Source organism: Kogia breviceps, chromosome 17 (assembly GCF_026419965.1).
Source record: "Kogia breviceps isolate mKogBre1 chromosome 17, mKogBre1 haplotype 1, whole genome shotgun sequence".
Classification (NCBI taxonomy): Eukaryota; Metazoa; Chordata; class Mammalia; order Artiodactyla; family Physeteridae; genus Kogia; species Kogia breviceps.
This window is the reverse complement of record NC_081326.1, coordinates 69,766,680-69,778,933: the sequence shown is the minus strand read 5'-3', so window position 1 is coordinate 69,778,933 and position 12,254 is coordinate 69,766,680. Positions and strand designations below refer to the sequence as shown.

Here is a 12,254-nt window from a genome sequence, read left to right as displayed (position 1 = left end):
TAAACCAAGGCCTCCGATTGGTTGGTCCATCGTTTCAACTTCCCTTCTGCCACTGCCCTCAGCCCCCTTTCCTCCCCGTCGGGTTAATCCTATGGGCCTGCTGCCTCTGCAACTTGTCCTGGCCTGAGTACGGCTAAAGAAATACCCACAGACAAACAGATTGGAGCCTTTACAGCTTTTGGATCTTCAGCCTCCACTGAAGTCTCAACACAGCCTGACAACGTAGTCCTCTCTCTCTTCCATTCTCCCCAGGCCTAGGTATCACCATGACCCCTGCACTCTCGACAGATGCCTGACTTCTTGCCTCCCAGAGAAAGAGGGAGCGTTATCAGCGTCAGCTGCAACTCCCCACCCCCCATCTACTCTCTGTGAACCGTCCCATCTTTCCCTCTTTGTTTCTCCTGAATGGAGAAAGGGTGGCCGTTTGAAGCCAATTCCCCCACTGGTGCTAGAGAGCTTGACCTCACCCCCTCAGGGACGTCCGTCTACCGACTACCCCCACATCCAGGTCCACTCCCATCCTTCTTATATGCCCAGTCTACCCCTGGACACTGACACTTCACTCTTTGCATAAAAACGTACACAGATTTATCCATTATTAAAACAACCCTTTACTCTAGCCCAAGGTTTCTTAACTTAGGGCCTGGGTTCAAGGGGGTCCGTTTTCCTGAAAATACATGCACAGTTTGGTACGTATGGAGGAGTATGTTGTTTCCAGTACATTGTCATGGGTGATTCATGACCTAAAAATTGCTAGTTACTAACGAATGCTCTACAATTCTTTTCTTAGCTGTCAATCTCTTTCTTTTTCTTCAGAGCCAAGATCTTTTTGGAGAGTTTGTAGTTTCCATTTTCTCAAATCACTGCTCTGTAGTCTCCTCCCTCATCACCTTGTGAAATTTGCAAAGGGCTCCTCATGACTAACCCAATGAAGGTTCGCAGTCCCCATCTTCCTTGAAGTCACTGACCACTTGACCCACCCCTGGTTTCCATGACACCACGTGCTCCTTCTAGCTTTCTAGCTGCTCGTCTGGATTCTCTTCTGCTCTTCCCTTAAAAACTGTAATTCCTCAGAGATCTGTCCCTGACCTTTACTATTTGCATCTACACACTCTCCGTGGGTGATCTCATGATCCCCATGACTTAAAATACTACCGACATGCCAGTGATTATCAAATGTATCTCCAGGCCAGACCTTCGCCCAAGCCTCACGCTGAGATACTCAGGGCTCACTAGACACCTCCAAGCAGATGTCCCTGAAGCATCCCAAACTCAGCATGCTGAAAGCTGAACACTTACATCTTACTTCCAGCCTCACCCACACTCTTTAACTGGTCCCCTCCTTATAGTCTCTATACTGAGAACTGGCACTCCACCCACGGGACTGCCTGACCTGAAACGTTCAACGTTATCCTCAGCTGGTGTTTCCGTGGACTGAACGTCCATCTAGAAAGGTCCTTATAGAAGGAAAGTCAAAGTGAAGATTAGTTTCAACTCTAAATTTCAGATTCTACCCTTGTGAGTGGATATGGCGTAAGTGCATTGATCTGATTTGCCAGCAAAATGCATGGCCCCCGAGTTTTCCTCACGTTCCGCCTGCTGCCTCCGTCGCCTGCCTCTCCAGACACTTCTCTCGTCTGTCCACTTCCTACCACCCCAAATTCACATCTGGCGGTCTGGCAACACACTCTGTGCTGTCTGACTTTGTTCACTACTCCCCTTGTTTACCCTTACAAAGTGAAGTCAGTTTACGCATACGATGAGCTCGTATCATCCCTCAAAACCCAACTCAGATGTCACTTCCCTTGGAAGCCCCTCTGAAAGACTCCTTCCTCCACCACGCCCTGGGAGTTTTTCTTCTCCTCTAAGTAACTCCTAAATATGTCTAGTGTTCCACTAATATGCTGCATCAAAACTTACTTATGTTCTTTTCTCTGTTAAAATTATGAGCGTCTTGAGATCAAAGACTCTGCCTTAGTCTTCATTAACTCTCCAAGCCCTATCATGATCGCATGTAAAAGTATTAACAATAGAAATAGTAATAGAGTTGTAGCTAGCATTCATTAAGGGATCTACATGCCAAACAGGAATAACATCATCACAAGTTCGCATGAGCTGCCCAATCCATAAATATGTAATGAATGAGTGAATGAACCCAGCTCTTTAATTAATAAAGGAGAAATGAGATACTCCTTCTTTTTTCATCTCTATAAAGATTAACGCTGTAATTATTCTCAAACCACAAGACCTCAGTAAATAATTATTGAATAAATCAATTAGCTGATCAATTAATCACATAGGAAGCAAGTAATGGGCATTTGATTTCATAATATCTCACGTTTATGTGATGCGTTCTAGTTTTTGAAACACCTTCACTTACACTGCGATATTTAATAATGACATCAACGTGTGCATTAATTGTATCACTATTACTATTTTGCAAGGGACTGAACTGACGATCAGAGGTGGGGAATAACTTGGCCAAAGTCACAGCTCATGATTGGCAAGCCAAGGACTTGACCCAGGCCGCCCCCTCCCAACCCCCACTCCACCACAGCTGCCCCTCTCTCCCCATGACTCAACTCCACACTCATAAATCAGGTCCCTTTAGTGGCATGTACATCTCAGGCAGGGGTTTTCAAAGACATATGAAACGGTGCAGCATCTGTTGAGATTATGTGGTTGGTGAGTAATCATCTTGTACCCGGCTAACTTCAAAGACACTTCTAGAGAAATGTCTAAGAAGCAGATACATGAAACGAGACTTGGAGCTATACTCTGTCCATGTCCTCATGACAAATCACTCAACGCATTGCAAGCAAAGTTCCTAGTGGAAATTCAAAGGCTCAGATTGAATCTGATTTCTCTCTAGGAAGTTTGACTCCTGTCAAGTGGAACCCCCCAAATTCCACCCACATGCAAAGGCTACCTGGGAGATGGCAGGATAAATGGGTTACTGAGAGCATCTGAATTCCTCTTTCCTGGGGTCACTGTGAGCGATCCCAGGGAGCTGGGGAAAATGGCAGATATTTGGAGGCACAGATGCATATGAGAACCAACCAACGTGAGTGGAGTAAAGTAATTCCAACGATGCGGAGGCTTCCCTAGAGACGGTGAACAAGAGCATGGCACGGAGGCCATCCTGACCTCTGAGTGGGCTGTAGGTACCTTGCACAAGGTCTGACAGCTGGCTTGAACCCGGGCGGGCAAACTCCCAAGACTGCACTCCTGCCATCTGCCTCTCCAGCCAGTGTGAGGGTAGGGCCCCTGCTGCTCTCGCCACTCAGCATGCATCCACTAGGCACGCTAGGCACTGTGTGTGCTAAGCACCTGCCCTACCCGACTGCATCCAGATCTCACAGCAACTTGTGGATGTAGGTGATATTATGAAAACTCTGCCTCAAGGAGCCCAAGGCTCAGAGCAGGGAAGTGACTGGCGCCCGTTACACAGAGTAGGAACAGAACTGGAACTGAAACCCAGATTCGCCCAGCGCCAAGGCCCCTCTGCTTCATTGCTTCTGCTTCTCAAAACGTCTGCCAAGAGCTTTCCTGTTTGCCTGTGGGTAAGTTATCACAAAAACAGAAGACAAAAAATACACCTTAAAGCATAACTGAGCCAATCGTAAGAATGACCAAAATAGAAAACTTAAAGAGAAACTTAGGGCTTCCCTGGTGGCGCAGTGGTTGAGAGTCCGACTGCCGATGCAGGGGACATGGGTTTGTGCCCCGGTCCGGGAAGATCCCACGTGCTGCGGAGCGGCCGGGCCCGTGAGCCATGGCCGCTGAGCCTGCGCGTCCGGAGCCTGTGCTCCGCAACGGGAGAGGCCGCGACAGTGAGAGGCCCGCGTACCACAAAAAAAAAAAAGAGAAACTTAGACGGCACGTAAACCAGCCCCCCACACGGTGAGGGAATCTCCAACATGCTTGAATACCCCAGTGACGGGGAGCTCATCCTCTCCACCTCGCTCCATCCCAGCAGGACACACCACGACTTCTGCCTCCATCCTCTGACCCCATTGCCTCTCACCTCATCCCCCACTGCCCCTGCCATGACACCAGATGCTCTGTCTGTACTGAAGCCCCTCCCTCAGTCTCTTCCGTGCTAGGCTCCTCTCCCCTCCTGGACTTGACTCATGGGGGAGGGAAGGTGATTCCTTCCTTGGTAAATTGAATTCAGTTCCACCAAGGAGGCCAGAGAATTCAGCACAGACTCAACAGTGGGGAGAAAAAAATCAATGAAGAATGACCTAAGGATCATTAAAAAACATTTTTTTAATTAAAAAAAACTGTGTAGCCATTGGTAACATAGTATTGCCTTTTTAAACCAACAGCTACAATTATTATAATCTATAAAACTAAAGGAAATCTACCACTGTTGATGGATTGCGTTCAGGAATGGTCTAATCCATAGTCAGCTACTCAGAATGGTTAGAGGGCTCCTAGGAAGTGTAATCTGTCTAAAATATTTTCCCCCAAATGCTTAGCAAATGGTCTGAATTTCCACTCTTAAAAATGAAACCTTTCTGGTTTACCCACGTGTTAAAATGTGACCACTCTTGGAGAAAATATTATATTAAAAAGAAGGTAGGTCCTAGGTTGACATATTTTGTTCTTGGTTCTACTCCCTTCAACTCAGTCGAGCAAATAAACCCTTGATGGAGCAGGTACAAAACTGGTGCTGTCTGGGGAGGGAGTTATCAAGGTAAATCCTCTGTTTTCTCCAGCCTCAAAGATCTAAAAAAGGTTTAAGACACAACTGTTCAGCAAACATTGATCAAATGCCTCCCAGGCCCACTATGTACATATGCACAGGTTGTATACTGTACAATTGCAAGGGCAGCATTCACAAAGATGACCTGTGAAAAGGATCCCTTAGAACTGGCAGTGTTTGACCTAATCTAGCTATTCCAACATGGTCAGCCTTCACCAGACATTGGGTGCAGCAATTTTACATATAATATATCTTTCCAGCTTATTAACAGCCTCTTTGAAAACATCATCATCTCCATTTTATAGGTGAGACAACTGAGATTCACAAATATCTTTTAAATTAGTCCAGTTCCCATACCTAAGGAGTGGCAAAGATAGGACTCCTGGGCCCCATGTGTGTTCCCAGGCCAGTCGTGTGGCTACCATTCACTCATTGATTCATTCTTTCAGCATTAATTGAATCACTGTTGGTTTTAAATATGAACCTAGAGCAAAGTGAACATTTATATATCTTTTTCTTTTTTAAAAAAACCAAATAATTATAAATAAAATAAGATTGAGAGTCTACTAGACACTTTGCTAAGTGTTTAGGATCAAACCATGAATTACAAAATAACTGCCCCTTGGAGCAGGAAATCTAGCAAGGAAGCCAAATACGTTCATTCATTTGGTAACTATTTCTTGAGGACTGACTAGGTACCAGTCATTCTTCTAAGAGCTAAAATAGCAGTGAACAAGCCAGATAAAGTCCCTGCCCTCTGCGGCTCCCTTTTTTAGAGGAGGGCAAACAAATACTCAAGAAGCAAACAAGTGAGAAGATTTCATAGCGAAAAGATAAGAAGACAATTAAGCACGATGAAGGGGTAGAGAGCGCTGAAGAGGCTGCTTTGATGGGGGTGGCGGGGGGGGTCTCTTTGAGGTGGTGATGTTGGCTCAGAGCAGAGGAGGAGCCAGCCCTGAAGATGTGCTAGGATGAAGGCTCCATTGGGCAGGGCTTTCTGAGGCTCCGTTCACTGCCGTAGCCCCGGCACCTAGTGCCCGGCACAGAGTAAGTGCTCACTAAACACCTGTTGACTGAATAAGCGGATGAACAGGGCAATGGCAGCCGAGGCAGAAGAAACCATAACTGAGCCCCAAGTCCAGCGCCTCCCCAGCTGGCCAGAGACTCCCTTCTGCTTCGTGGAGAGGAGTGAAGCCTTCCAAGCTGGGGCCCACTTTCCCCACGTGTCCCACTTTCCCCAGTCTGCCGTGGCTGTGATCCCAGTTTCCCAGCTGTTCTTCCACCTCAGCCCCTGGGTCTCAGAGAAGCAGAGAAGTGGTCCAGGGGAGCTGCCACATGCAAGGCTGTGCCCAGAGCACACTCAGCCCTGCCAGTTACAGCTACCCGGGCGGCTCGGGGCCGTGACAGATGTGCATCCTGGCTGCACGTGTCAGTCTGGGCGCGCGGCACTCTCGACAGACTGAAGGCAGGAAAGAGTGCGTGCCTGCCAGCCTCACCTTGATGGGCCCTGGGATGCGGGCTCTTCCCCTGGACAGCACTTCCCGTGAAGTAGGGACAGTGTACATACACCGTGAGGCCCAGAGAGAGAGTGTGTGTGTGTCCGTCTGTCTGTTTGTGTCTGTGTGCGTGTGCACACATCAGCCCTGTGCATATTTGGAAAGGAGATTTAAGTTTTATACAGACGTTAGGCAATTTTGGAGTCAGTGCCTGCTCCCACGGCCCTTTCAGCCCAAGGACCAAAGGGATTAAGAATTAGCTTGTGTGGGCTAATGCACCACCAGACTCGTGGCTACAGCAGGCAGGTGACAGTGCCCCAGGGTTGGTGCAGGACAGCCTGCACAGTTTTAACGGCACCCGTTCCACCCTCAAATGTGCCCCAGATGAGATTAGTAAAGTATAACACCACTAGGCTGCCGGCTGTGATGTCCTCCAGATCCCCGTTCATTAACGACGGGCTCTTCCCCAGCTGCTAGGAGGGCTGCTGGCAGACAGACCCCACTGTCAGCCCCTGCAGGGAGAGTGACCCCCAGAAGGGCAGCCCATATCAGTGAGTGACCAACATGAGGGCATAACAATTTTGAGGATCGTCCCAGCATCCCTAGAGGTCAGCTGAGGCCTCCTCTAAGGCTGCACTGAAGCTCAAGTTCTCTCCCTGTCCTTCTCTTTCCCTCTCCCACCCGTCTTGATTCCATTCCCTTAAAAAATGACCTGCATACTGAACTCAGAGTCTGATTCCTGAGGAACCCAAGCAGCAACAGTCAGCATCTTCAGTGGGGAGACTCTGGATTGGGATTCAGATTGGGTTTGAACCCCAGCTCTACCATTCATTAGTCATGTGATCTTGGGCCTTTCTGACCCTCGGTTTCCAAATCTGTAAAATGGACATAATGGTGCACACTGCCTAGGGCAGTTGTGGGGATTAAAATGTGGAAAGCATCTAGCACAGTGATGGACATATTTAGTCACTCAATACCTAGGAATATAAAAATTCATGATTTTATAGCTCTGCCCTTAACTGGCTGTGACTTGGGAGAGTCACTTTCTCTCTCTCTGCCTCAGTCTCCTCCTCTATCAAAAGATGGCTTTGGACTTGGGCACTATTACTGACATTTCTTAAACACCCACTCTTACCAGGTTCTGTGCTGAGCCTTGTACTTTATTTCGCCACACAAGCCTACTACGTTGATATTTCTTTTCACCATCATCCTCATTTTACAGAGGCCAACAAAGGCATCAGGAGGCTGAGGAATTTGGCCCCAGAGTACCCACGTGTTACGTGATGGAACAGGATTGGAAGCTGGGCAGGCGGACTTCTAAGCCCGTCTCCACACCAGAATGCCCCGATGTTTCCCTCAGTTAGATGATGCACACACGCCTGCCGGTGCTGGCATTTTTTAGGATCACATGACTCTGTCTCCAGCTTAGTGGAAAACATATGCAGAAAAGATCAACTGAATTCTATCAACCCTCTGGCACAGCTGTGAAAAGCCAGGGTCAAAGCAGACAAAAGTGATTGACTACAAACTGCAGGTCCCAAAAAAGACGGCTGTGGCCGCTTCTATCTCCATATGCCCAGTGACAGCTTTGTTGCTATCACTGAGCTCCAGGCTGGTGAAGCTGAGCGGGGCAGACTTTCACCAGGCACCCCTCTCAGCCGCGCCTCACACCCTCTCAACTGCAGCCTCACCCACAGCCTCAATCTGCTGGTAGCAACCTGCGATCACAGTCAAGGGCTGGGGCAATTTTTAAAGGGCATTTTGAAGTTCCTCAGGTGAAATGAACTCAGAGTACAGGTATAAGTTTTTAAAGGCTCACATCTGTGTTTTCCCCTCGCTTGCAATCTAAATACTCTAAATAATCTAAATTTGTTTCAGTGGCACATCTAAGAGAAGAGCTTCTGAAATAGTGGATGACAAGCAAAATGTCAATTCTCCTGGGAATTAGCCCTTGGAAGACCTCCCCACCCATTAGCCCTTGGAAGACCTCTCCCCGCCATTAACCCTTGGAAGACCTCCACCCCCCCATTAACCCCTGGAAGACCTCCACCCCCCCCATTAACCCTTGGAAGACCTCCACCTCCCCATTAACCCCTGGAAGACCTCCACCCCCCCCATTAACCCTTGGAAGACCTCCACCCCCCCATTAACCCTTAGAAGACCCCCCCATTAGCCCTTGGAAGACCTCCCCCCCCATTAGCCCTTGGAAGACCTCCACCCCCCCATTAGCCCTTGGAAGACCTCCACCGCCCCACTAGCCCTTGGAAGACCCCCCCCCATTAGCCCTTGGAAGACCTCCCCCCGCCATTAGCCCTTGGAAGACCTCCCCCTGCCATTAGCCCTTGGAAGACCTCCCCCCCCATTAACCCTTGGAAGACCTCCCCCACCATTGGCCTGCAGGAGGGGGCAGATAGTGGTCATCCTACAGACAGGGTCCAACATCTGAAAAGACATCTCATGCTAACCCCGAGCATTGCTCTGGACTGGTTGTCATAGGTCTTTTAAGAAGCAATGGACATTTTCTCTTATGAAGAAATAGCATCTTTACTGTTTTGCCCGTTTAAAAAAGCATCCAATGTTTCCCTAAAGAGCGTAAAACGGCACTCTATACACAGATGACGCAATTGTCCTCGTTCTCTCAAAGCCTAGCTTGTCAGGCACCAGTGCATCTCCCACACAGCCCAAAGGGAGAGCGTTTGAGTCATGTTAAAGCTCATTATGGAACTGCTTAAAACCCTTCAAGGATTTGTGGTACCCAAGGCACTCGAATGTTTGGCCCCACTCCCCTGGCCAGCCTCCCTCCTGGCCCTGCAGTCCTGAGCTACCTGTATTTCCCTGCATGTGCCGTGCTAATGCAGGCCCCGGGATTCTGTCCATGCACTGCCCTCTGCCCAGGACGCCCCCTGCCCCATCCCGGCCATCTGACAAACGCACGTGGGCCTTCTTTACGGCACAGACTGGCCATGATGTGCCTGGACGCTCTCACTAACTGTCTGCGGTGAATTTGGGGGGAGCCTTCCCCAGGCTCCCCACTGCCACTGGAAGTGGCTTCACTTTGGTAAGTGGCTCATCTTAAATTCTTCCTTCCTGTGCCTTTCTCCTGATTGGTAGGTGGGATCCTCTCTCTGCAATCAAGATCTCCAACACAGCACAACACCGTTCCTGGAACGTAAGTGACAGTTCAGAATCCATTTTCCAAAATAGATATTCACCGAATTGAACTAAATTGAAGTGAAAGCGGATCTGTTTTGCCATAACATGCTTCTCTGTTCGTGCCCACCCTGGCGCTCCCAAGAGATCTTGCCAGGGTCTAGTTCCAAAGCCAGTACGACGTCCCACACCGGCTCCACGTACAAGCTACAGCATTTCTCTACTGATCGTCTTCCGCCTCTCCCACTGACAGTCCTAGGCCCACCACCCTGAACCGTTTCCAATGTCCCGATGCCTCAGGCTGATTTGTGGCCCTGGGCCTTTGCACGTGTACTCTCTTTGGAAAGACTTTCTGAAACACCCATTTGACAAACTCCTGCTCTCTTCGAATCCCCCGTTAATGTGTTTGAAGTCTTCTCTGGAGCAACATAAACCAAGCGTTTAGAGCGTGTGTACACAAGACAGGCCCCTGGGATTTCACAAGCCACCTTTGGCTTCACCAACCCCATCGACCAATCAGCTCATCAGAATCCCCTTTTCAAGAGGCTTTGAATGGGCAGCTTATACACACAATCTCATAAAAGAAACAAGGCCAAGACTTTAGGTCTCCCAACAAGTCTGGGGCTGGGAAGCCCATCTCTGTCACCCTTTCCAGAAGCTCAAACCAAATATTTTCATCTAACTTTGAGGGGGGCCAGGCAGGCACATGTGGGTTCCAATCCCAGCTTAATCATTTAACCTAACAGAGCTTCGAAAAATAGAAAATATTTGAAAAATAGACCTTGTTACCATCTAACTTTCTTCTGAGCATTAAATGATTTATGAAATGCTTGGTATTTAATAAATATTTCCTTTTCTCCCCGAATCAAAAGTGCATAAAGATGAAGGTTTTACATATGCTTGGTATATACATGCAAGTGTGAGCACACACACACGTGCACACGCACACAATCCACGTCACAAGCACATAGACATGCCAATACCCTGAAGGCAGAATGATGTCCTCCCTCTGACTCACAACAAAGGAACGTGCTCAAACTCTTAATTCTTACTTGGAAGCTCTAAGCACACATGGAATGTCGGCCCCCCCATCTCTCCTGCTTTCAAATCACACTCGTCAAAGGCACATTTGAAAATACCGTGACATCTCATTCTGCCTTCAAAACATCTACTCAGCTCCATAGACTTTGTGTGTGTGTGAAGGGAGATGTGGAATTCTACACCTTTTCTTTCTTTTGTTAGTAACTTAAGTCTCAGTAATACAAATTTTAGCAAAAACAGACTGGAAGCCTTGTAAAATCACCTGAAGAGATTTATGTGTTGATCGATTCCTATCTAATATATGCATTTGACATTAGGTACGGAAGTTTTCTTTATCTGTAAATTTAATAAATATATTTTTAGTGATAATACTTAAGGATTCTAACCACACGATGGGAAAAAAAACACTTTGAGGGACTTCCCTGGTGGCGCAGTGGCGAAGAATCCGCCTGCTAATGCAGGGGACATGGGTTCGATCCCTGGTCTGGGAAGATCCCACATGCGGAGCAACTAAGCCCGTGTGTCACAACTACTGAGCCTGCGCTCTAAAGCCCGCGAGCCACAACTACAGAAGCCCAAGCACCTAGCGTCTCCTGTGCTCCGCCACAAGAGGAGCCACCGCAATGCGAAGCCCGCGCACGGCCATGAAGAACAGCCCCCGCTTGCTGCCGCTGGAGAAAGCCCGCAGGTAGCAATGAAGACCCAACACAGCCAAAAATCAATAAATAAAATAAATAAATTTATTAAAAAAACAAACAAAAAAAGAAACCACTTTGATTCACTGTTAGTAAGTCTGCAACTACAGACAAGTGTTTGGGACTAATTTGGCAATATAGATCTAGAGTCAAAAAATCTCGAGTTTTCAAACTCAGTAATTCTGCTTTGGAGAGTCTGCCCCCTGGAAATAATCTCAACACTGGAAAGAGCTTTATGTAGCAAGGTATTCTTGTGGTATTTTCGTAATAGTGAGGAGTCAAAAACAGTCAAATGCCCAGAAATAGAGGAATGAGTTAGTGAGCGACAGTGCGTCGAGCTAGTAGGATAATGTGACAACCGTGGTTGATGACTGTACTGTCTCTGTTTCTTCATCACCAGACTGGGAGCATTTTAAGGGGAAGAACATAGATGAATGAATGAATGAATGAATATACACGTGCACACATGAATAGTTTAGACATGTATAACTGTTTGGAAATATACACATGATGCAATATTAGGTAAAAACAAGACACATAACATTGTAGCAAGATTATAACTACTTTTCCATACAGAAAAGTCTAAGGAGATTAGGAAGTAAACCGATGTATGACCTGACATGGAGTAACTTCTAAGTAATTCTGTGATTTTTCCTTCTGCATTTCAGCATTGTTTGAATTTTCTGTAATTAACACATAGGAAAATAGGACCCGCCCCTCGAGGTTGGTGTGAAGATCAAATGTCTTAGATGTGAAATAATCTTTAAGTGCTTCGACATCGATACTCTGTACAGAATGCTCAGGGAAAAAACGCACACGAAGTCAGCTCTTGTAACTGAGGGAAGGAGGCGACGACATGGTTGAGGCCATTTATACCCTCAGCCCAGCCTCGATGACAAATGAGTCTCCCCTACACGAGCCACGTGTTGTCCCTTCAGCCAGGACCATACTAACAGACATCTAGTGCCCCTCAGACATCATGTCACAGGGCAGGAATGACGAGAGCCTCTCATTTCCTGACTAAGGGGAAGCAGAAAAGGGACACGCAGCGAAGCCCAGGCTGCCCTAGCCCGGTCCCACGGCGACCACCGCCCAGCGCTTCCTGCTGCCAGACGGGGTGTGTGCGGTGGGCAAGGCGCCACGTGCAGAAGGAGATGGCAG

At 47.8% G+C, this 12,254-nt stretch overlaps 1 protein-coding gene across 1 annotated transcript in view; it reads right to left on the bottom strand.

Moving 5' to 3' along the window:
* Positions 1-12,254, bottom strand: part of TG (thyroglobulin) — a 236,113-nt gene that overhangs the window by 124,272 nt on the left and 99,587 nt on the right. The gene's annotated exons all lie outside the window — the stretch shown is intronic.